This window comes from Pogoniulus pusillus, chromosome 25, assembly GCF_015220805.1.
Source record: "Pogoniulus pusillus isolate bPogPus1 chromosome 25, bPogPus1.pri, whole genome shotgun sequence".
NCBI classification, from domain to species: domain Eukaryota; kingdom Metazoa; phylum Chordata; class Aves; order Piciformes; family Lybiidae; genus Pogoniulus; species Pogoniulus pusillus.
In genome coordinates, this window is record NC_087288.1 from 1,008,607 (window position 1) to 1,033,207 (window position 24,601).

At 52.9% G+C, this 24,601-nt stretch overlaps 2 long non-coding RNA genes across 8 annotated transcripts in view; one reads left to right on the forward strand and one right to left on the reverse strand.

Annotated features, from left to right (window-relative positions):
- Nucleotides 1–293: 293 nt before the first annotated feature.
- Nucleotides 294–24,601, reverse strand: part of LOC135186475 (uncharacterized) — a 78,671-nt gene continuing 54,363 nt past the window's right edge. For 3 of the 4 annotated variants that reach the window (XR_010306966.1, XR_010306969.1, XR_010306967.1), the window contains exons 6-7: nucleotides 10,652–10,795; nucleotides 294–513 (exon numbers count right to left, since the gene is read on the reverse strand). This is a non-coding gene — a long non-coding RNA (uncharacterized LOC135186475). Of the gene's footprint in view, nucleotides 514–6,756; nucleotides 6,937–10,651; nucleotides 10,796–24,601 lie in introns of those variants that run through there. The other variant, XR_010306968.1, reaches the window with a different exon arrangement.
- LOC135186474 (uncharacterized) lies at nucleotides 3,112–5,511 on the forward strand. Of its 4 annotated transcripts, none has more exons than XR_010306962.1 (3): nucleotides 3,112–3,135; nucleotides 4,214–4,496; nucleotides 5,163–5,511. It is a non-coding gene; the product is annotated as an uncharacterized LOC135186474 (long non-coding RNA). The 4 variants fall into 4 exon arrangements; XR_010306964.1 differs by lacking the exon at nucleotides 3,112–3,135 and adding an exon at nucleotides 3,194–3,341 and having other exon boundaries at nucleotides 4,388–4,496; XR_010306963.1 differs by lacking the exon at nucleotides 3,112–3,135 and adding an exon at nucleotides 3,194–3,282.

Below are 24,601 nucleotides of genomic sequence, written 5' to 3' on the forward strand. Positions count from 1 at the left end.
AGCACACACAAGCTCAGCAGGCAGGCAGGCAGTCCCAGGGCAGCACACACAAGCTGAGCAGGCAGGCAGGCAGTCCCAGGGCAGCACACACAAGCTGAGCAGGCAGGCAGGCAGTCCCAGGGCAGCACACACAAGCTCAGCAGGCAGGCAGTCCCAGGGCAGCACACACAAGCTCAGCAGGCAGGCAGTCCCAGGGCAGCACACACAAGCTCAGCAGGCAGGCAGTCCCAGGGCAGCACACACAAGCTGAGCAGGCAGGCAGTCCCAGGGCAGCACACACAAGCTCAGCAGGCAGGCAGTCCCAGGGCAGCACACACAAGCTCAGCAGGCAGGCAGGCAGTCCCAGGGCAGCACACACAAGCTGAGCAGGCAGGCAGTCCCAGGGCAGCACACACAAGCTGAGCAGGCAGGCAGTCCCAGGGCAGCACACACAAGCTCTCTCTGCACTCCTTGGCTGCTTTCTTGTCCCGTGGTTGCATGTTGGGCTGCTCCTGAGCTCATGCAGGAGGGGATCTGCAGGACAGTGAGTACAAACAGGATGCTCACTCAGCACTACTCAGAAACACAGATCAGAACAAGTTTCTTTCCGAGCTGTTGGGACAGATTGTTTGGCTCAGTCTCTGCCAGCAGGTTGCACAGCAGTGTGCCCAGGTGGCTCCTGAAAGGCTCCAGAGAAGGAGACTCCACAACCTCTCTGGGCAGCCTGCTCCAGAACCCTCAGAGTAAAGAGTATTTTCCCCATGTTGAGATGGAACTTTCTCTATTCCAGTTTGTCTCCTACCCCAGAGCACCCCAGGAAAGAGTCTATCCCCTTCTTCTTGCCCCCAGCCCTGCAGATATTTAGGCATTAATAACATGCCCTTCCAGCCTGCTCTTCTCCAGGCTAAGCAGCCCCAGGGCTCTCAGCCTCTCCTCATCACACAGACATTCCAGCTCTTTCACCATCCCTGCAGCCTCTGTTGGACACTCTATGGTGCCTCTCTCTCTCTTGATCTGGGCTGGAGGAGGGCAGATTGAGACTGGAGATGAGGAAGAAATTCTTTGCAGTGAGGGTGGTGAGACACTGACACAGGCTGAGGGTGGTGAGACACTGGCACAGATTGCCCAGGGAGGCTGTGGAGCACAGAAGCACAGAATGGGATCTTTGATCACATTGGGTGCTTCTGTGCTCCACAACCTCCCTGGAGATGTTCAAGACCAGGCTGGATGTGACCTGGTGGGAAATGTCCCTGCCCATGGCAGGGGCTTGAGACTGGATGACCTCTGAAGTCCCTTCCAACCCAACTCATTCTGATTCTTCCCAAGAGCTGATGGTGGGCACAGGATGGATGACAGCAAACTCTTTAGGGAGGCCATGATGGGTTCTGTGCTCAAATAAAGGGAGCAGAATGCATCCCAGCAAGGATTTTCCATCTCCTTTCCAAGGCTTAATGTGAAGGACTCTTTGCTTTCCCTCTTCCTCTCTCCAAGAATGCATCTTTCCAAGGCCAACACTCTCCAGTTCCTTTTTCTGAGCCATTTCTACATCAAACAACTGAGTGGGTACAGTTTTGTTTACTTGAGGGGGGTGGTGGGAAATTGTTTCTGAGTCAAAAGAAACCTTGTTCAGGAATCTCTCAGTTCTAATCCTCTGCTAACAAGGAATAGCAAAGCCAACTTGGGCAAAAAATGTAACCCAGCAGCACTGCAAACCCTCCCACGTATTTCATTAACGATTGCAATTGAAGCTCTGTTTACTTTGCTCTGGCTCTAATTGCACCTCTAAATCCCAAGGAGCCACTTGGCTTCTGAGGATGTGTTTTGATATCCAGAGGAGAGGATGGCAGAAAAGGGAATCGCAGATCTGGCTCCAGATGGATCAGCTGAGCTCAAAGTGCTGCCCCAGCCCTGGCTCTGCCCAGGTGCTGCGAGCACAAACCTGCTGGCACTGGAAGAAGTGGAGGGCACCCAGTGCTCTGCTGGGCATCCAACCAGCTCCACTAACAGCTGCTTCTGAGGAGCTCCCCAGTCCAGCAGGCAACTGGGGACAGGCAACTACTACTTCCTTCCCCCCTTTCCTCTCTCCCATCCTTCCAGATTAATTCCTTCTTGCTTCCTCCCTGCCTCCATTTCTCTCTCCCTGTTCCTTCCTTCCCTCCCTTATCTTCATTTTCTACTTCTTTCTTTACATTCTTTCTTCCTTTCTGTTTCTGCCTCCCATTTCCTCTTCTTCCTCCATTTCTCTTTCCCTTTTTCTCTTCATTTGCTACTTTTCTTTTTTCCTTTCTGTTTCTTTGTCTCCCTTCTTCTTTCTCCATTTCTTTCTTTCCCTTCTTCTCTTCATTTGCTACTTCTCTCTTTTCCTTTCTGTTTCTTTGTCTCCCATTTCTTCTTCTTTCTCCATTTCTTTCTTTCCCTTCTTCTCTTCATTTGCTACTTCTCTAACAAACCCACTTCTGCTTAACTTTTATGGAGAGCCATTTGAGTGCTGTGTTCCAGGGGAAAGAGCCAAAGCACTCTGCTGTTTGAGCCCCCTGGCCTTTGAAGCAGTGCCCCTGTGTTACAGACTGCATCTAACTCCGTAGCTCTTCAAACAAGGTGCAGCTTTGGCTTGCTCCTCTGCAGAGCAGCTTCCAAACACTCAGTGTTTCCTGCTTTTATCCCCCTGTTGGTTTCTGACCAAAAGGAGCAATTCCTGCTTTTCACCAGATTATCCTTGCAGAGTTTTGATCTTTGCACTTGCAAGGGATGAGCTTGAACGAGGCCAAGGGCAGGGCTCTACACCTTGGCCACAACAACTCCAAGCAGCACTACAGGCTCAGTTTGCCAAGCCAGCAGAAAGAAGCAGCTGAAGAGAGAGGAGCTCAGGCTCAGTGAGAGGCCAAGCCAGCACTCATGAGTAACAGCAGAGCAAACATCAGTTCCCTACCCTGTCTAGCCGGGGGGCCAGCAGGCCCCCCGGCCTTTGTAAGTACCCTCCACCAGTCACCCAATGTGCATCACAAGGACTCACCAGTGATGACAGGAGGAGGGTCCCTCTGCCCAGATGGGCAAACTTGGGGCTTCTGCCCTTCCTGGGGCCAATTATAAAGGGGAGGGAGCAGGGAGGGCAAAGTGTTCACACCTGGGGTGGGAGGAGACTCCAACAGAGCCCAGGTGCTGTGGGTTTGGGGGAGGGAAGAAAAGGGGGAAGGGCAGTGTGGGGTGGGGAAGGAATAGATATATGAAGTGTGAGGTCCTTCAGCAATTCTTCACGGGACACAAATGTGCCCTGGGGTGCATGGGGAAAAGTGTGGCCAGCAGGTCTGGGGAGGTTCTTCTCCCCCTCTGCTCTGCCCTGCTGAGACCACACCTGCAAAACAGTGGGTTTGGGCTCCCCACTTCGAGGGAGACAGGGACCTGCTGGAGAGAGTCCAGTGGAGGGCTGCAGGGATCTTTAGGGGGTTTGAGCATCTTCCCTATGAAGGGAAACTTCTTATAGTGAGGGTGCTGGAGCCCTGGAGCAGGCTGCCCAGAGAGGCTGTGTAGTCTTCTCAGGAGACTTTCCAAACCCACCTGGATGCTTTCCTGTGTGACCTGCCCTGGGTGACTCTGCCTTGGCAGGGAGCTTGGACTCGGTGACCTCTGGAGGTCACTTCCAGCCTCTGTCACTCTACGATTCTGAGCCTTTCTGTCACCAGTCAGTGAGGAGACCTTATTGGTCTCTACAATTACCTGAAAGGAGGCTGTTGCCAGCTGGGGATTGGTCTCTGCTCCCAGGCAGAGACAGAAGGAAGAGACACAGCCTCAAGCAGGGCAGTTTGAGGCTGGACATTAGGAAGAAGTTCTTCACAGATAGAGTGATTGGCAGTGGAGTGGGCTGCCCAGGGAGGTGATGCCAGGATGAGGAGGAATGGGTTTAAACTGGCAGGGGGAGATTGGACGAAGTTGTTTGCAGTGAGGGTGGTGAGACACTGGCACAGGTTGCCCAGGGAGGTTGTGGAGCACAGAAGCACAGAATGGGATCTTTCTGCTGGGTGCCTGGTAGCAGAGCCCAACCCCAGCTGGCTACAGCCTCCTTGTTGGGGGTCCCGCAGCTGAACACAGCCCTGCAGGCGAGCTCTGAGCAGAGCAGAGGGGACAAAGCTGAATGAGGAATGGCTCTTACAGCAGCAAATAAAACCTGCTGCTGTTTAAAGCAGTGCTGAGGGACTGTGAGGACTAAACCTAGAGGCCACTCTTGCTCCTTCCCTAGCAACCTCCCCCTGCTCGTGAAGGACTCCTGAAACTGAGCGGCATCGTGACCAGCAGAGCAGCAGGGAACAAAAGTGACTGATGAGGGAAAAACCTTTCATCAGCTGAGCACTTAGAGGCAGAAACTGAACCAGTGCTCCAGAGGAGAAGGGAGGCAGAGCTTTTGTTCTTGCAGGAGACGAGGAGCTGTTTACTGCAGAGATTTGTTTGCTTAACCTCCCAAGTGACTCATGGCGGCGGAGAATGGAGCCCTTCACCTTAAACCATCTGCAGAGCAATGGAGGGTGAGAATTAATAGCTGGGTGCTGTGCTCCTCTCTGGAGTGCCAAGCCATGGGAAAGGCTGGGTTGGGTTTGGGGTTTTTGAGAGAGTGGCTTCCTAAGCGAGCTGCAAACTCTCACCTCACAAAGTCTCCACATAAAAGAGATTCACTGAGCGAGCTGCCCACAGAGCAGACCAAAGGCTGCAGCAGCACTGCTTGGAGAAAGGGCTTCACCCCCCAAAAGACAGTAACAGTAAGAAAGAATGTGAAGGGATATTAAAGCAAATCCAAAACTTCATCCTAAAGTAGATGGTAGAAAGAACTGATCAGGGATTTGTCTTTTGTTTAAAGATGATGCCTGCAGACCCCCAGCAACAGAGGGGTTGGACTCAATGGTCTGCTTGGGTCCCCTCCAACCCCTAGCATCCTGTGAACCTCAGCCTGCTCCTCATGGCACAGCTGCTCCAACTCCCTGATCATTCCCCTGGCCCTCCTCTGGACCTGCTCCAGAGCTCTGAGGTCCCTTCCAACCTTAAACCATTCTATGCTTCTGAACTCAGGCTGCTGATGAAGATCTGGTGCAGATCTTGCAGCAACACCACAATGGGGGCTTGAGCCCTCCTGGGTGGGTGTGGGGGGGTGGAAATCCAATTCGTTTGGCTGGCTTTTATATTTCTTTTTTTTCTAGCTATCTGAGGCATCTCCCAGCATCTCCTCACCTGCTCACCAGAAAACAAGCTTTGATTGCTGTGTCTGTGGTTGTTTAAAACAGATCGATAAGCTAAGCTAAAAGGTTTATCTGGCGTCTGGAGGAGCTGATCCTATCTGCCTGAGAGAGGCTTCTTCTGATGGGGGCCATAGATCTGCTGCCCAGCCCCCAGACAGCTGAGCAGGTGTGTGATGAGAACTGATGCACTTAATAGACCAACAAAGCAGAAAGGCTTTAGTGGCATTAATTAACTCTTTGGAGTAGAGGTGTGCAGGGATGTGCCTGCACGGCTGTGACTGCCACTCCCTGCCCTCCCACCCCAAACCAGCTCCTGGTCCTCTCCAGGACCTGCACCAGTACAGGCTGGGAGGTGATCTGCTGGAGAGTAGACCAGGGGAGAGGGACCTGAGAGTGCTGGGGGAGCACAGCAATGTGCCCTGGTGGCCAAGGGGATCCTGGGGGGCATTAAGAAGAGTGTATCCAGGTCAAGAGAGGTTCTCCTCCCCCTCTACTCTGCCCTGGGGGGACCTCATCTTGAGTACTGCCAGGGTTGGAAGGGACCACAGGGACCAGCCAGTTCCAACCCCCTGCCATGGGCAGAGACACCTCACACTAGATCAGACTGTCTCATCCACTGCCTTTAGTTTTGGGCTTCCCAGTTGCAGAGGGACAGGGATCAGCTGGAAAGAGTCCAGCAGAGGGCTACGAGGATGATGAGAGGACTGAGCACTGCCTGGTGAGGAGAGGCTGAGAGGCCTGGGCCTGCTTAGTCTGGAGAAGAGAAGACTGAGAGGGGATTTAATCAATGTCTATAAATCTCTGAGGGCTGGGGGTCAGGACAGGGGACAGGCTCTGCTCACTGCTCCCTGGGATAGGACAAGCAGCAATGGATGGAAGCTGCAGCACAGCAGGTTCCAGCTCAACACAAGGAGCAACTTCTCGACTGAAAGGGTCCCAAAGCCCTGGCACAGGCTGCCCAGAGAGGCTGTGGAGTCTCTTTCTCTAGAGCCTTCCAAGCCTTCCATGTGTTCCTGTGTGCCCTGAGCTAGATTGTGTGCTCCTGCTCTGGCAGGGGGGTTGGACTGGATGATCTCTTTGGATCCCCTCCAACCCCTGACATCTGTGAGCCTGTGTTCCAGGAAAGGCTGGCAGTGCAGCTTGCCCTCCAGCATCCCAGGGTGACACACATCACTGGATCTGCAGCTACACAGCTGCTAAGATGGACCTTAGGAAGAAGCTCTTCACTAATGAACACTGCAATAGGCTGCCCAGGCAGATGCTGGAAGCCTCATCCCGGGAGACATTCAAGGGGAGGCTCGATGGGGCTCTCAGCAGCCTCAGCTAGCTACAGGCATCACAGAAATGTCAGAGGTGGGAGGGACCTCAGCATCATCCAGCTCAAACCCCCCTGCCATGGGCGGGAACACCTCACACCAGATCAGGTTGCCCAGAGCCACATCCCTGCTGACTGCAGGGGGATTGGTCTGGATGACCTTTAAAGGTCACTTCCAGCACAATGCTTTGTATGAGCCTATGACAAGTGGCAGTTATTGCAGCCCAGGACTGTCTTGTCTGCTCTCCTGGCTGCTGGTGTCAAGGTGCTGGCAGCAGGGTGGTGGAGGAAGGCAAAAGACCAGGAGGAAGAAGTGACAGGAGCTGTTCTGAGCTGGCCTCAACCCCCAGTCCCCTTCCTGCTGTGCTGTCCGGTGGAGGAAGGAGGCAGAGGAGTCAAGAGTGAAGAGTGAAGCTGAGCCTGGGAAGAGGGAGATGGGGAGAAGAAGTTAGCTAAGTGAGGTGGTTGGGTTGGATGATCTTAGAGCTGCTTTCCCACCAAGGCAATTCCCACATTCTAGGTAAGGCTTTAAGCTGGAGACCCACAGAACCCTACAGTCACTGAGGCTGGGCAAGCCCTCTAAGATCATCAGGTCTCTGTCAACCCAACCCCACCGTGCCCACTTAAACCATTTCCCACAGTGCCATGGCCACAGGTTTCTGGAACACCTCCAGGCATGGGCACTCTACCACCTCCCTGGGCAGCCTCTGCCAGTCCCTGACCACTCTGGCAGCAAAGGGATTTTTCCTTCTCTCCATCCTATCCCTCCCCTGGGGAAACCTGAGGGTATTTGCTCTCCTTCTTGTTAGCAGGGAGCAGAGCCCATCTCCACCTCACTCCAACCTCCTTTCGGGGAGCTGTAGAGAGCAATGAGGTCTCCCCTCAGCCTCCTTCCCTCCAGACTAACCCACCCCAGCTCCCAGTGTCTTATTTATTTCCATCTAATTAAATCTTTTGATTGCAGAACCAAGATATTATTTCTCCTTCTAGCTTTAGCAGGCAGGAAACACTTCACCACCTCCTCCTTTTCCTCCACACTCACTTTAATATTTCAAGCCCATTATCCCTGTGCTGCCTCAATTTCTTCTTTCCCTTGATGATTTTATTTCACATCCCTAATCTTTACTGCCCTCAACACTCTCTCCTATTACTCTTTTCATTTTACTCTATTTTAAAGTCCACTGCCCAGCCCCAGGGGCATTGTGCCAGATGTCTCCCATGCCAAACAAAGCATCATAATTACCTCCCGTGTCTTACATGCATTATTCCACTTAATGAAGCAGAGGTTGGAGGGGAAGGGAAGATGTTTTATTAGCCCCATGAAGATAATTTAGATGATCACAGCTGCAATAGGACCATTATGCACTTTTGGAATGCACTGCAGAGTTTTGCCCTATCAGGGAGGGACTCCTGATTTATCTGGGCAGGAGCACAAATAACGCTGCTAATTGACACTGTTTGTAGGCCACGGAGACAGCAGCTTCCCTCCTGCCATAAAATCCTCCTTCCAGTTGGCTTTGGTTTACCTTTTTTATTCTCTATTCCTTCATTCCATGACTTTTTTTTTTTTCCTCCCTCTTTTTAAAGTTGTTTTGGCTCCTGTGAGCTTTTTTAGTCTTCCCTAAATTGCCTCCAGGTAGAGTCACAGAATCAGAGCTGGTTTGGTTGGAAAAGAGCTCTAAGATCTGGTCCAAATGTCAGCCTAACCCCACCATGGCCATCAAACCATGTCCCACAGTGCCATATCCACACCTTTCTGAACACTTCCAGGCATGGGGACTCCACCACCTCCTTAGGCAGCCTCTGACCTTTCTGGAGCACCTCCAGGGATGGAGACTCCACCACCTCCCTAGGCAGCCTCTGCCAGTCTCTGACCACTCTGGCAGCAAAGGAATTCTTCCTCATCTCCAACCTAACCCTTCCCTGAGGAAACCTGAGGACATTTCTCATCCTTGTTCTCAAGGAGCAGAGCCCAACCCCCCACCTCACTCCAACCTCCTTCCAGGGAGCTGTAGAGAGCAGCGAGGTCTCCCCTCAGCCTCCTCCTCTCCAGACTAACCCACCCCAGCCCCCAATACAATATTTATTCCCATCTAATTAAATCTTTTGATTGCAGAGCAGATATTATTTCTTTCTCTACCTTTGCTTGCAGCAAAGAAATTTCTCCTCATCTCCCCTGGCACAGTTTCAGGGCATTTCCTCTCCTTCCATCACCTGACACTGGGGAGCAGAGCCCAGCCCCCAGCTCGCTGCAGCCTCCTCTCAGGGAGCTGTGGAGAGCACTAAGCTCTGCCCTCAGCTATCCCTGAAAGCTCACAGGACTCTTTCCAGAGCTTCCTGCTCTCCGCAGCCAAAGGATTTAGCCATTCAAAGCCCAAATGTTTGCCTTTTCTCTTTGGAAGTGCTACTGCAGAACCACCCTTCTGTGCCCTCCTGCCTTCTCTTTCACCCACCCAGCCTCTGCTGAAATTACTCTTTTAATACTTCTCTATCAGCACAGAGCTTAAAATTCATTAGGCTGTGACAAGCTTTCCAGGAAGAGACAAGACACTGCAGACTTCATCAACATGAAAAGAGCTGGTTCTCATTTATCCTCACCTCAGAAACTGACTCCTCTGTGTCCTGCCAGAGATGCAGAGAGGCACAATCAATTTATTGACCGTTATTTGGAAGTTTAATTTCCCTCACTAGAACCTGACTGCTCCCAAGCACAGCTTGAGTGTGGTTGTTGGTTTGGTTTTTGGTTGCTTTAGTTTGGGTTTTGGTTTGTTATCACAGAATCAGTCAGGGTTGGAAGGGAGCACAAGGAGCAGCCAGTTCCAACCCCCCTGCCATGCCCAGGGACACCCTACCCTGGAGCAGGCTGCACACAGCCTCAGCCAGCCTGGCCTGAAACACCTCCAGCCGTGGGGCCTCAACCACCTCCCTGGGCAGCCCATTCCAGCCTCTCACCACTCTCATGGTGCAGAACTTCCTCCTCACCTCTTAGAGGTTCTTGTCCCCATTTCTATGACTCTGTCATGATCTTAGAATCATGGAATCACAGAATCAAACAGGTTGGAAGAGAGGTCCAAGCTCAGCCAGCACAACCTAGCACCCAGCCCTGCCCAACCAACCAGACCATGGCACTAAGTGCCCCAGCCAGGCTTGGCTGCAACACCTCCAGCCACACAGAGTCCACCACCTCCCTGGGCAGCCCATTCCAATGCCAATCACTCTCTTTGCAGAACTTCCCCCCAGCATCCAGCCCAGGCTGCCCAGAGGAGTGGTGGAGCCTCCATCCCTGGAGAGGTTGCTAAGATGTGGAGATGTGGTGCTGAGGGCTGTGGGTCAGTGGTGCCCTGGCAGTACTGGGTTAACGTTGGACTGGGTGATAGAGAACAGAACACCCCCAGCTCCCTCAGCCCCTCCTCACCAGCCTTGCTGCCCTTCTCTGGAAGGTCTCCTCCAACCAAAACAACTCCTGAGGCCAGGCTGAGGGAGCTGAGGCTGCTTGGAGCAGAGGAGCCTGAGGGCTGCCCTCAGTGCTGTGCTAAAGGTGTGCAGGGCTGGAGCCAGGCTGTGCTCAGGGCTGGCCCAGGGCAGCACAGGGGGCAGTGGGGGCAAGCTGGAGCAGAGGAGGTGCCAGGGAACAGGAGGGAGAACTTTCTCCCAAGGAGGGTGCTGGAGCAGGCTGCCCAGAGAGGCTGCAGCATCTCCTTCTCCGGAGGTGTTGAAGTGCCCCTGGCTGTGCCCCGGTGTGCCCGGCGCTGGGTGCCCTGCGCTGGGTGCCCTGCACTGGCAGAGGGGCTGGGCTGGGCTGGCCGCTCCCGAGGGCTCCCTTCCAAGCCCTCCCGTTCTGCGCTTCAGTGACACGCTGCAGAGGAGCAAAGTCTCTCTGACACTAACGAGGTGTGAGTGCGGGGAGCTCTCAGCGCTCTCCCCGGGAAGCCCTGGCTTACCAGGAGTATTTTAATCGCTCCCTGCAGAGAAGGAGGGCATCTGCAGACCTGTGCCAGCTGAAAACGCAGCCAGCCGAGCTCTGCGCCTCGCACAAAAGCAACCCCGAGCCGATGCTGCCAGCTGACACTCGGTGGCACAATCAGATCCTCCACGGCCAAGGTAATCCGATCTGTGACAACCTCATCAGCTCTACCTTCTCCGCGCAGGAAGAAGCCCAAACCAGCTGCGGGATGCACAGGTCTTGCCTCGTCTCGAAGCCTCTGCGCCTGGGGAGCGGTGTTTGAAGTGATTTATAGGTCGTGCTCGCATTTCTTCCTCTGCATGAGCGACCCACTGGCTACAGCGAACCAGGGAGAGAGGAGAGGCAGATTAAAGAGCGTTTGTTACACGTGGAGAAGTCCTCAGGATCAGCAGTGCCACTCTGGGAGACACTGACTGAAAGGGAAGGAGAATTAATGGGGCAGAGACAGGCAAGGAGCTGCCTCGGTAGTACACAAAGATGATCAGAGGGGTGGAGGCTGAGGGAGTTCAGCTGGGAGAGGAGAGAGGGAGAGGAGGGAAGGGAAGGGAAGGGAAGGGAAGGGAAGGGAAGGGAAGGGAAGGGAAGGGAAGGGAAGGGAAGGGAAGGGAAGGGAAGGGAAGGGAAGGGAAGGGAAGGGAAGGGAAGGGAAGGGAAGGGAAGGGAAGGGAAGGGAAGGGAAGGGAAGGGAAGGGAAGGGAAGGGAAGGGAAGGGAAGGGAAGGGAAGGGAAGGGAAGGGAAGGGAAGGGAAGGGAAGGGAAGGGAAGGGAAGGGAAGGGAAGGGAAGGGAAGGGAAGGGAAGGGAAGGGAAGGGAAGGGAAGGGAAGGGGGGAAGAAGGGAAGAAGGGAAGAAGGGAAGAAGGGAAGAAGGGAAGAGAGGAGAAGGGAGGAGAAGGGAGGAGAAGAGAAGGCTCCAGGGAGACCTCAGAGCTGTGGTTCAAGATCTGAAAGGGACCTCCAGGCAGGCTGTGGAGGGACTGTTCAGAAGGGCTTGGAGTGATAGGATGAAGGCAGTGGTTTGGAAGTGGAGCAGACCAGAGTTTGGTTGGGCACCAGAAGGAAGCTCTGCACAGTGAGGGTGGTGGAAGAGGCTGCCCAGGGATGTGTGTGATGCCTTGTCCCAGAAATGTGCTGGTGGAGTAACCTTGAGAGAGCAAGGGAGACAGGACTCTTCCCACACTTGGCTTGCTGCTTCTGTCTCACAGAGACAGAGAGGCAGGGCTTGGAAGGGACCTCTGGGCACCACCTAGACCAAGCCATCTGCTAGAGCAGGGCCACCGAGATCCGGCTGCAGAGGGATATCTGCAGGCAGGTCTGGAAGGGCTCCAGAGGAGGAGACTCCACAAGCTCTCTGGGTAGGCTGCTCCAGGGCTCCAGCACCCTCACACCACAGCCTCTCCTGACACTGGAGTGGAACCTCCTCTGGTTTGTACCTGTTGCCGCCTGCCCTATCACTGGGCACCACTGCTGGTGAGGGTCTGCGGAGCAGGGCTGAGGAGAGCCTGAGGGAGCTGGGATTGTTTACCCTGGGGAAGAGGAGGCTGAGAGGAGGCCTTAGTGCTCCCTACAGCTACCTGAAAGGAGGTTAGAGTGAGGCTGGTGTTGGCCTCCTCTCCCAAGTGACTAATGGCAAGATAAAGAGAAATGGCCTCAAACTGGGCCAGGGGAGGCTGAGTTGAAGGTTAGGAGGAATTTCTTTTCTGCAGGAGTGGTGAGGGATTGGCACAGGCTGCCCAGGGAGGTGGTGGAGCCCCCATCCCTGGAGGTGTTCAGAAAGCAAGTAGGTGTGGCACCTTGGCACATGGTCTAGTGATCATGGAGGTGTTGTGCAGGAGGTTGAACTGCTGCTCACAGAGCTCTTTTCCAACCTTAATGCTTCTCTGATTCCACAACCCTCTGGTTCCATACCAAGCCCACTGCTAAGCCACGTCCCTCAGCAAGCCTCCAATCCCACCCCAAGCTGCACTGCTGCATTCATGTCCCTCAGTCTTTACTTCCCCACCACTTCATAGAATCACAGAATCAAGCAGGTTGGAAGAGACCTCCAAGCTCATCCAGTCCAACCTAGCACCCAGCCCTATCCAGTCTACCACACCATGGCACTAAGTGCCCCATCCAGTCTTCTCTTGAAGACCTCCAGGGACGGTGCCCATTCCAATGGGAAATCACTTCAGGAGTGAGCTGCCTCTTTTCCCTGGGCACATGGGGTACCTCTGGCTGTCTCCTGCACAAACCAGTTGTCCTGTTGAGTGATGCTTCCTCCCACTGACGTCTGCTCTGATTAGCTGGAATGAGTCACACGAGGTGTTTGGAAAGGTTAACCAGTTAATCTGTGCAGAGCTGCAGATAAATCAGGCTGCCCTTCCAACGTGCCAGATGCTGCAGAGCAAATTGCTAAAGAAACCTCTCAAAGTGGGTAAATAAAAGGGTGAAATCAGCAGCTCTAAAATAACTTCAGAGATGCACTTCCAGGCAGCTGAGCGTTAGCTCTGCACAGCAGCAGGGGTGCTCTGAACGGCTGCTGGAAGTTGGCTTCCCTATTAAGCCTCCTGGTATGCTTTAAAAAAGCTCTCCTTTAGTGTCCTTGCTGAGTGTTGCCAGGGTTGAACACCTCTCACACCCTGGTGGTGCAGCCTCTACAAGCACAGAACTGCTGCAGCTGGAAAAGCCTTCTTAGATCATCCAGTCCAACCACCAACCCAACCCCACTGTGGCCACTCAAGCCTGGCCACAGGTTTCTTGAACACCTCCAAGGGATGAGGACTCCACCACCTCCCTGGGCAGACTGTGCCAGTCCCTGACCACTCTTTGCAGCAAAGACATTTTTCCTCATGTCCAACCTAAGCCTCTCCAGGCACAATTTCAGGTCATTTCCTCTACTCCTATTGCCTTTTTCCCAACATCCAATCTAAGCCTCTCCTGGAATAATTTGAGGTCACTTCACTCTCTTTCTGTCACCAGGAAGAAGAGCCCAACCCCCACCTCACTCCAACCACTCTCTAGATGGCTGTGGAGAGCAATGAGCTCTGCCCTCAGCCTCTTCTCCTCCACACTGCACACCCCCAGCTCCCTCAGCTGCTCCTCCCCAGACCTGCTCTCCAGTGCCTTCTCTGGACTTGCTCCAGGATCTCAATGTCCTTGGGGTGAGGACACTGAGAGTTGCTACAAGTGACTGCCCAGAATCAAACTGGAGATGTTACCAAGCTAAGTTCTCTTGCGCCCTGGCATAGGACAAGGGGCAAGAGATGGAGACTGCAGCTCAGGAGGTTCCAGCTCAACATGAGCAAGAACTTCTTGACTGGAAGGGTCCCAGAGCCCTGGCACCTCTCTGCACAACAGAGAGGTTGTGGAGTTTCCTTGTGTGGAGCCTTTCCAGGCCTGTCTGGATGTGTTCCTGTGTGCCCTGAGCTAGATTGTGTGGTCCTGCTGTGGCAGGGGGGTTGGACTGGATGATCTCTTTGGGTCCCTTCCAGCCCCTGACATCTGTGAGCTGTGGTCCTAAAGAGCCCCAGCTCCTGCAGGCTCTCCTCACAAGAGAGGTGCTCCATTCCCTTCAGCATCTTCAGGAGGCCTGGAGATGGGTTGCAGGCAGTCTGTGGTGCCCTGATTCCAGCACACATCACTGTGAGTGCTCAGGGTAATACAAGCAGTTAGGTTCTGTCACCCAGTTGGCATCTGTCATTAACAGAGTCCCAGCTCTAACCCTTCTCCACCCCTCCCTGACAGGGCAGTGAAGGATCCCTAGTGAAGGCTCTGGGTTTCCTGGGCTGATGCAATGGGCTGCAGAAGATGCTTGCAGGCTGCTGGCATCTGTTCTCCAAAGCAAGGTCAGCACTCGAGCCTGAGGAGTGCAAGGAGCAGGATTTACCCCACATCCCCACGTGCTAATTCCAATAGCCTCACTCCCTTGTGCTTCCTATTGACTGGCTCTGTGCAGGCCCCTCTGCAGCCCAGAAAACTGCTCAATCACTCTATGGATGTTTCTGTCATTAAAAGTGTCTGCAATTGCTCTTCAGAGGCACCCATTTGCTCTGCTGATTGGACAGGGTCTGTCTCTTTGGTGAAGCTGCTATGAATCAAGCTGCCAAGCCAGCAGGCTGTTGATCAGATGTTGTAAGACTGAGTTCTGGGGACAATTTTTGCATTTCAAGAGGCTGACTGCTTGTGCTGGATGGAAAAGTGTTACCCTGGGCACTCACAGTGTTGTTTGTTGGAATTAGGGCACCACAGAATCCTTCCACTTGGGAACACTCTCTTAGATGGAGTCCGACTGTTGCGGAGGGGCAGTAATAATTCGTGGCCGAGTCGAGAATTTATCAAAAATAGATATTTTTTATTTTTACAAAACCCGCCCCCACAACTATATATGCAAAGATTAATTTCGTTTGATAAACAGGTTCAGTTGCATGAGAATTCTACGAGGATACCATTAATAATCTGACTATATATATTTGGAAGTCAGTTTTTGGAAAAGGAGTCTGCTATTAATTAATAGCGGTTTCTTACTAAATTAAGCTAAGCCAAATAACTCACTCAGGCTGGCTCGTGCAGTCGGTCTTCCTCCTCCAGCGGCTACAGGAGTCGTTAAGAGTCGTTAAGGGTCGTTAGGCAGACAAAGGTGTGCCTAACACCAAGGCAAGTCCTTTGGTCTCTCTGCAGTGCAGGCACAGGAGAGTGAGCGAACTCGTCCAGGCACAGGCAAAATCCAAAGCGGGAACCCCAAAGGCGGGAAGACCCCCAATATTTATACCCTTCGCTAGACAAAGGGCAGAGTTACCACACTTTAGGCGCGAAAGCGCACGGCCAATCCCAGCCCGGCTCCAGCGCGGGAACTCACGGGGCAGTCCCCGCCCCCTTCTCGGCTGCAGGGCAGGCGAGGGGGGGGGAAACCAGGCGGCTTTTCCCCTTCCCCCCCGAAGTCCGGGCAGGAGAGGAATTTAGGGGTACAGGACTCCAGGACATCCCACCCCGGTGGTAATGAGCATCTTTGTCTAGAACTTGAGTGAGAGGTGATCCCCCTTCAATTTAGGAACCTATTAATATATATATATGGCTTAGCCTTTTCCAACATTAACAATAGGTAATATATTAATCGCCCCAACAATATTTAACAATACTTAACAAGGCTTAACAATAGCCCAAACAGTATTAAATAAAGCTACACAGTCAATTTGAAGATTGCTCTGTTCCTGGTAGAGCAACCAAGTTCATGGCAGAGCCTTGGATGCTCTGAGTCCATGGCTGGAGGTCACAGTCCGTGGGTCCTGATGCCATCATCCACTGGCCACCCCGGTGATATGACTCCATCCCTTGTGTAGCTGGTTCTCCCTTTCCCAGGTGCTGGTCAGGTGGTCAGGAACTGGTCCTCTGCCTCGACCTTAACCTGTAAGGAGACAAAATCTGCCTCGGCCTATAAAGGCCAGGCTTGACAATTAATAATTGGGGACGATCCACCGTGCACTGATCCGGTGGCCTTTTCCATTTGCATCTAGGGCTTCCCAGGCATATAAGCCTCTGGGTTTACCCAGTGTCATTGGCACCACCCCTATAGAGGGTAGCCTGACAAGCACAGGTTGGCCCACTTGCATCTGGGACAAGGATTTATCCTTAATTCCCCCTGGCACAAGGTCACTGTCCACTACAGGCTCAGCTGGGCAGAAGGCCTTAACCTTGGGGCTTCCATAGCTTCCCCAACGATTATTGACTGTAAAGACTGCTTGGGCCAAACGCGAGTCCCAGCCACCCTTAGACACATTTGCATGTCTTTTTATCAGGCCATTTGCCCTCTCGACAATGCCATTTGCCTGGGGGTAATATGGGGTATGAAACACCCATTTCACCCCTTCACTACGTGCCCAGTCTTGCACTGAGGTTGCAGTGAAGTGCGATCCATTGTCGCTCTGGATGCACTCAGGCATTGGCAAGATGCCGAACCAGTGTTTGAGAGTCTCAACGGTTTGAGCTCCCGAGGCTGCACTGGTGGCAGTGGCCATGGTTAGACCAGAGACCACTTCTACGCCAACCAGTATGTATTTTTTTCCATGCGATGGTTTGAGGGGTCCCACATAATCCACCTGCCAGGTGTTCCAGAGACTTTTGTCCTGGCGGATATGCTGGGCTGGTGCAAGGTTTGGGTGGTTGGCCTTCAGCCTTATCTGGCATTGTGGACAGGCTGAAACAATGGTCTCACATGTTGAGAGTGAGACTGGCCATCCCCGAGACCTGCACTCATAGTAGAGATCAGCTTTGCCTGAATGTCCCCTTTTAAGGTGCAACCATTCAGCTAATCTCTCCCAATCCTTTTCCCCACTGCCCACTACATGGATACGTGCCAGGTAGTCAGCCTGCTGATTCCATTTTGCAGCAGGGGTTTCCTTCTTAGAGTGCCCTTTGACCCACCCCACCTTGATGGGTCTCGACCGGCCTATCTCCAGCAGTCTCTGCCAATCTCCAGCTCTCCAGACCTTGGTGCTGCCAATCTCCCATTGATTTGCCTCCCATTGGCAAATCCACTCCGTAGCTCCCTTAAAGGTGGCATAGGAGTCTGTGTAGATGGCTTTGGCACCATTTTCTACAGCTAACATGAGGGCCCGCAGTTCACCCACTTGAGCACTGCCTTCACCCTCCTCAGTAACAGTCCTGCCTGTACTGATTTCTAAAGCTGCTGCTTTGTAGTGCCACTGTGAGCCCACTCTCTGGGAAGAGGCATCGGTGAACCACACTCCCTCAGTGTCAGAGTCTGTGGTTATCTCTGGAGCTACATCTATTGGAGATGGCTTATAGGGCTGTCCCAGTAAAGTTGTATCTGGATTTACTGGTTGCTGGAGTTTGGACACCTTGGCCGGGCCCTCTCTTAGAGGCATGAGCTGGGCAATTCCCTCTAAGTAGGCATACCACTTCCTTACAGTGGATTTTTGGGCTATCCCCTCTGGTGGAGGGGATCCCTTGAGAATTGGTTTAAGCAGGAGGAAAGGTCCTTGCACCACAATATCCTGTGTGGTGCGAAGCTTCTCTGCCTCCTTAACAGCCCTTGTAAGGGAAAGGAGCCCCTTTTCCCATTCAGAATACCTCCTCTCAGTGTCCTTGAACGCTGTAGAGGAAAACAACAGGGCTCTAGTGGGGCCTTTAGGTCCCTTCTGATAGATTCCACAATAGGAAGCGTGTTCAGAGAAGCCCCATTCTGCCCTTAAGGGATCCTGTGGGTGTAGTGGGCCCAGTTTCTGGTAGGCCTTTAACTCGTCCTTAAGGGTTTTAAGGCTCTCACCGTGTTTTGCTGTCCAATCCCAGGCCTTGTGCTTTTTCAGCAGATCATACAGTGGCCTGGCAATCACCGAGAAGCCGGGAATATGCTTCCTCCAATATCCAAGGGTTCCCAATAACTTCTGCAGTTCCTTTTTGTTCCCGGGGATTTGGCCCTTTTCAATTTCCTCCAGGGTGTCAGCAGGCACTGCCACTGCTCCTGCTATCCACCAGGCCCCAAGGAATTTGATTTCCTGTCCTGGGCCTTGGCACTTGGCAGAGGGGATGTCTAACCCATTCTGGGTCAGCAGTTCCCAGATGGCTTTTGCTACGGAGCCCACCTGGTCTTTGTTGTCCCCACCCACTAATATGTCATCTATATATTGATAAATGACAATGCCTTCTGGGACCTTGATAGTGTCCAGAAGCACTGCCAGTGCATTGTGGGCAATGGTAGGAGAGTGCTTGTACCCCTGGGGTAAACGGTTAAAGGTGTACTGAATCCCCTGCCAGGTAAAAGCAAACTGAGGCTTATCCTCCTCTCTCAGGGGAATCATGAAAAACATATCCCGGATGTCCAGGGCAGCCATCCACGAGTGGGATGCAGCCTGAATGGCTGTGACCACTGAGGTTAGGCTAGGCACTGCTGCTGCGAGGGGAGGAGTATTAGCATTCAGCTTCCTATAATCTATTGTTAGTCTCCAGCGCCCATCCGGTTTTTTAACGGGCCAGACCGGGGAATTATATGGAGAGTGAGTCCTACAGATTATCTGTCTCCTCTCCAAGTCGGCAATCACCTCAGAGATGCCTTGCCTGGCTGTTGCAGGTAAGGGATATTGAGATGCATAGGTGATGCCAGCTTGAGGTAACGCTGGAGCCAACTGCAAGGTGTTTACATGGGCTGTTCTCACCTTCCTTGACTCCACCCCGTAGGCACCGAAGCTCCAAAGAGAGCCGTTTGGAAGATGCCACCTCTTGCCAGCCAGCACATCAAAACCCAATATATTCCCCGGGTAGGGGCTTAAGGCAACTTCCACCAAGGTGCTGCGTTTGTCCCCTGGGAGCCACACCCTTGTTTTAGCTAGGTAGCAGCTATCAGGTGCCCCTGTAACACCTTGTATTCTTATCCTTTTACGGGATGGATATATCCCCAGGCTCTTTGCCAATTCTAAGTTTAAAACACTAATTTGAGCACCTGTGTCAATTAGGAATTTTACGGCCGTTCTACCGGGTCCAGTGGGGATTAGGATAAAGGGCTCATCGTTGTCAGACCATTGACAGATGTTTACAAAGCGGTGACAGAGGCCTGACGCAGTCACCGCCTCATTTAGTTTTTTGACTCCTGCCGGGAAGGCAAGGAAGAGTTAACCTTCCTACCCGGAGAAGCAGCTGAAACAGTCGCGGGGGGGCTGCCGCGTCTGGGCGTGCCGCTCCCGGAGCCACCGCTGGGCGAGCCGCTGTCGCTGGCCCTGGGTTTCTCACGGCTGCCTCTGGATTTTGCAGCCGATTTCTGAAGGCACCGCACTAGATCCTTCAGCTGCCAGTCTGCCAGCTGCCTTAAAACAGTCTTTGGTACCCCTAAAGTCAGGGCTTGTCTATACCAGCTGTTCTTTTCTCTGGGTCTCCAGTCACTCTGTTGGTCTCTGCCCCTTTCCCTCGGGGAGAAGCCTGAAGGACCGGTCCCCCTGGGGGGGCAGTCCTGCACTGGCCGGACCTGCCTGCGCAGAGTCCTGGGATTTTCTGGGGGAGAAGCACGAGACTGTCTCTCCCCAGCCCCTTTTCCTTCAGGAGACCCAAACCCAAACTGCAGCCCGTGGGCATTCAAGTCAGTTAACAGTTCAGCCCAAGTCATTACGTGCTCTTTAGCACCATCGTTCTCTGCATTTTCTCCAAGCACACGTTCAATTTTCTCAACGTTCTTCATTACTTGGATTTGCAGAGTTGCTGGCAAACCCTTCATAATAGGGTGCAGTCTCTCCGGGTCCACAGGGGCATAAAATGGGCAATCATAATGTCCCTTATCATAGATAGCCTGGACACAGGCAAGTCTGCGGAGAGCAGTGATGAGCTCAGAGGAGCTGGTGACCTTTAGTTCCGTCGGCTCCCCCCGGTAGGCTGGGCGGACACTGCTTGCCCAGTAGGCTATCCGAGCGGTGAGGCTGTGTGTCCCCTCGGGTTCACGTGTCAGGAACACATCGTCCCCCCAGTCTCCAGCAGCTTCCTGCGAGTCTAGAAGGACCCGGTCCCCACCGGCTCGGGACACTCGATACACATAGTCAGCGACTGAGTCCCCAGGATCTCTCGCATATTTGACTTGTAAGTCACTGAGCTGTGCATCTGTAAACTGTTTTTTGATCACGGTGGTCCCTGCACCGCCTTTCCTGCCCTTCACGGACTCAGTCCTGATCACAGGCAACACGTGCTTGTGCACCGCGGCGCCCTCCTCACCGGAGCTCTCTTCACCGCTGTCTACGGGGGAGTCCGGTCGGGACCTGCGCTTTCTGCGTGGCTTTGAGGCTTTCTGCCGCGCAGAGGCATGTGCAGAGGAATTCTCTGAGTCTCTGGCAGAGTCTTTTGTGCCTGGTTTCGGGGAACTCCTCTCCCCCAAAGAGCCCCTCGGGGCATTCTCTGCCTTTCTCCCTGATTCCCGCGAATCACTCCATTCAAATTCAGACACGGAGACCGAAGAGGTGGTGTCTGCAGGCGTTACAAGCCTTTCTTTCATCTGGGCAGTCAGTGCCGCGGTCAGGCTCTTTGTCTGCGCCAGCATGCTTTCCCAGATACTTTGGCATTTAGCTTTTTCGGCTAATAAATCCTTTTCCAAGGCCTGAATTCTTTTTTCATAATTTTCAAATTCGGCCAGAGTCTGGGTCACGACTGACCCCAGAACAACAGAGAAATGCTCCGTTGGAGACTCAGAAATCACAGGGTCTGAGCGCTCAGCTAATTTCTCCAGGATTTTCTCCGGATTTTTACAATTTTTCTGAGCCCAAATTAAATCAAGACCTGTGATTAGGCATCCCTTTTCTTGTAGAAATTCTATGATTGAACTACCCTGCTCGCTGCGCCATAATGTTGCGGAGGGGCAGTAATAATTCGTGGCCGAGTCGAGAATTTATCAAAAATAGATATTTTTTATTTTTACAAAACCCGCCCCCACAACTATATATGCAAAGATTAATTTCGTTTGATAAACAGGTTCAGTTGCATGAGAATTCTACGAGGATACCATTAATAATCTGACTATATATATTTGGAAGTCAGTTTTTGGAAAAGGAGTCTGCTATTAATTAATAGCGGTTTCTTACTAAATTAAGCTAAGCCAAATAACTCACTCAGGCTGGCTCGTGCAGTCGGTCTTCCTCCTCCAGCGGCTACAGGAGTCGTTAAGAGTCGTTAAGGGTCGTTAGGCAGACAAAGGTGTGCCTAACACCAAGGCAAGTCCTTTGGTCTCTCTGCAGTGCAGGCACAGGAGAGTGAGCGAACTCGTCCAGGCACAGGCAAAATCCAAAGCGGGAACCCCAAAGGCGGGAAGACCCCCAATATTTATACCCTTCGCTAGACAAAGGGCAGAGTTACCACACTTTAGGCGCGAAAGCGCACGGCCAATCCCAGCCCGGCTCCAGCGCGGGAACTCACGGGGCAGTCCCCGCCCCCTTCTCGGCTGCAGGGCAGGCGAGGGGGGGGGAAACCAGGCGGCTTTTCCCCTTCCCCCCCGAAGTCCGGGCAGGAGAGGAATTTAGGGGTACAGGACTCCAGGACACCGACCACCAACCCAACCCCACCATGGCCACTGAACCCTGGCCACAGGTGCCATGGCCACACCTTCCTGGAACACCTCTGGGGGTGGGGATTCCACCACCTCCCTGGGCAGCCTCTGCCCATCCCTGATTGCAAAGAAAGTTTTCCTCATCTCCAGCACATCCCTCCCCTGGCACAGTTCCAGACCATTTCCTCTCCTTCTGTCACCTAATACTAGAGAGAAGAGCCCAACCCCACCTCACTCCAACCTCCTTGTAGGGATTTGTAGAGAGCCATGAGGTCTCCCCTAAGCCTCCTCAGAATAACCACCCCCAGGTCCCTCAGCTGCTCCTCACCAGCCCTGGAGCAGGCTGCCCAGAGAGGCTGTGGAGTCTTCTCTGAAGGCTTTCAGAACCCACCTGGCTGTGTTGCTGTGTGCCCTGCCCTGGGTGATGCTGCTCTGGCAGGGGGGTTGCACTGGATGATCTCTGAAGGTTCCTTCCAACCCCTACTGTTTGGTGACTCTCCTTAAGCTCCCACTCTGAGAAGGATGAATTGTTCTACTGAGCTAGGAGCAGCCAAAAAAAGCACCTTGACTCCAGTACAGGCAGAAAAGAGAGGTTGTGTGATCTCCTTGTCTGGAGCCTTTCAGGGCCTGCCTGGATGTGTTCCTCTGTGATCTGTCTTAGATAGGATTGTCCTGCTCTGGCAGGGGGCTAGACTCGATTGATCTCCTTGGGTCCCTTCCAACCCCTGACATCCTGTGAGCCTGCGAGCCTCTGAATTGCTACCCTTTGGTGTGTTATTGCCTGAGACTCTGATTGCTGGAACCCTGCAGATTATACCAGCAGAGCATCTTCAGAGCCCTGTCCCAGTCATACGCTCCCTCAGTCATCACAGCCAGTATCCTTGGTCGGATGGACCTTGTCTCCTCTTTCCAATTAGACCTTTAAAACCTTCGGTCTTGTAGAGCTGTTTGACATTTTCAGAAGCACCAGAGCCCTACTTGCCAAAGTGACTTAGACAAACACTTCAGATGCACCACAAACAGGAAGGACAAACAAAGCTGTTGCAAGCGTGGGCAGAAATGCACCAAGTGGAGAGAAATGAGCGATGGGTGTCTCACCTACTGCCTCCCTGGAAAAGCAAGAGAGGGTAGAAGAGGTTCCTCTTCCTGCTTTGCCTGTGGGAGGGTGGGGGGAGAGCAGACTTAGACAGCTGCCTCCTGTCTCGTGTCTCCCACGCTGGGTCAGTGTGTGCCAGGAGCAGCTCTGCCCTGGCTCCTGCCGTGCCCTGCCTGAAGCATTGATGCTCAGGCTGACATTTCTCCTTCAGCAAGCGTTGGCACCAGAGGAACTCGGTGGCTGCTAGAGGTAACCACCTCAGGGACACAAGAGCCTCAGCCAGGAGGAGACTAAGTCCTACTCACAGTAAGAGATCCACTTTGTCAGGGAGCTTCTCCCACTTTACAGTGCTGCAACTCAGCTCTCCTTCCTTCCCACCGTTCTCTGCCACACCACAGTTAGTCTCTTGCTCCTGCTTCACGCCCACAATGTTAGCTCACAGGATGCAGCTAAAACTGCCTTGCTCCCTGAAATCAAGACTAAACAGAGTCTTCCATAGTTAGAGAGGATGATGAACTCAAGGGGAGGGGAGGGACGAAAGGAAATGCTTGGTTCAGGTGGTGAAACTCCATGCAAAGCCATCATCAAGGACAGGAAGAGAGCAGCTTCTCCAACGGTGCAAATGTCTGCCTCCTCAAAGCAGAACAGGAGACAGTGACTTAGACCCTCTGGACACAATAAAAAGATTCACCACCAGAAGTCTTCAAGGGGAATAAAGAAAGAACCCCAAAAAAATCTACATTTCAGCTCCCCCTCTTCACTTGCTGCTAGGTTAAGGAGGGAGAACCTTGCAGTTTCCCATCTGGGAGCAAAGTGAGTCTCAGGATAACAAAAATTCACTTCCACCCAAGCAGTGCACTTCCACCAAAACAATGCACTTCCACTCAAGCAGTGCACTTCCATACCAGCAATGCACTTCCACCCAAGCAGTGCACTTCCACTCAAGCAGTGCACTTCCATACCAGCAGTGCACTTCCACCCAAGCAATGCACTTCCACTCAAGCAGTGCACTTCCATACCAGCAGTGCATTTCCACCCAGCAGTGCACTTCCACCCAAGCAGTGCACTTCCATACCAGCAGTGCACTTCCACCCAAGCAATGCACTTCCACTCAAGCAGTGCACTTCCATACCAGCAGTGCATTTCCACCCAGCAGTGCACTTCCACCCAAGCAGTGCACTTCCATACCAGCAGTGCACTTCCATACCAGCAGTGCACTTCCACTCAAGCAGTGCACTTCCATACCAGCAGTGCACTTCCATACCAGCAGTGCACTTCCACCCAAGCAGTGCACTTCCATACCAGCAGTGCGCTTCCATACCAGCAGTGCACTTCCACCCAAGCAGTGCACTTCCATACCAGCAGTGCACTTCCACCCAAATAAAAGACTTGCAAGTCCTTTGCTGAAGAGACAGCAGCTCTGGGAGGCTGTCAGGACAGGCAGAGGGAAGTGATGAGGGTAAAGCCAGACCAAAGCACCACCAGAGGGCGACTCTGAGCCTTCCCCAGGCACTGACTTTGGGCTGCCTGTTTGCAGAGGGAGCTGACTGCAGGGAAGATGAAGGACAAATAACAATAAGGAGATCAGAAGCAGAGACTTTAAAGAGAGGGCTAGGAAAAATGATGGCTCTTTCAGAAACCTCTCTGGCAGGCTTGCCCCCATCATAGCTGCTTCCAGCAGGTCAGCTCAGGCCCCATTAGTCCTTCTGGCCCAGGGTGTTTTTGATGCTGTGTGCTCATCTGCCAAGCCTCAGCTTGTGCCCTGGAACTACCAGCCACAGAATTTGCTCCATCACCTGCACCTTGCAGACAGATGAACAGGACAAAACCAATCATTGATTGGTTAGCAAGGCATACAATAACTGTAACCTCTGAGACAAAGCTAAGAGTGAATTATTCCTTGCCTTTTTCACTTTCTTATTCCAGAACTACTTCCCAGGTTCAAATGGGGAGTGTGGGGGGGAGGGAATCTAGATAATTTAAAACACTTCTAAAGCAACACTTTCCACACAGTTACAA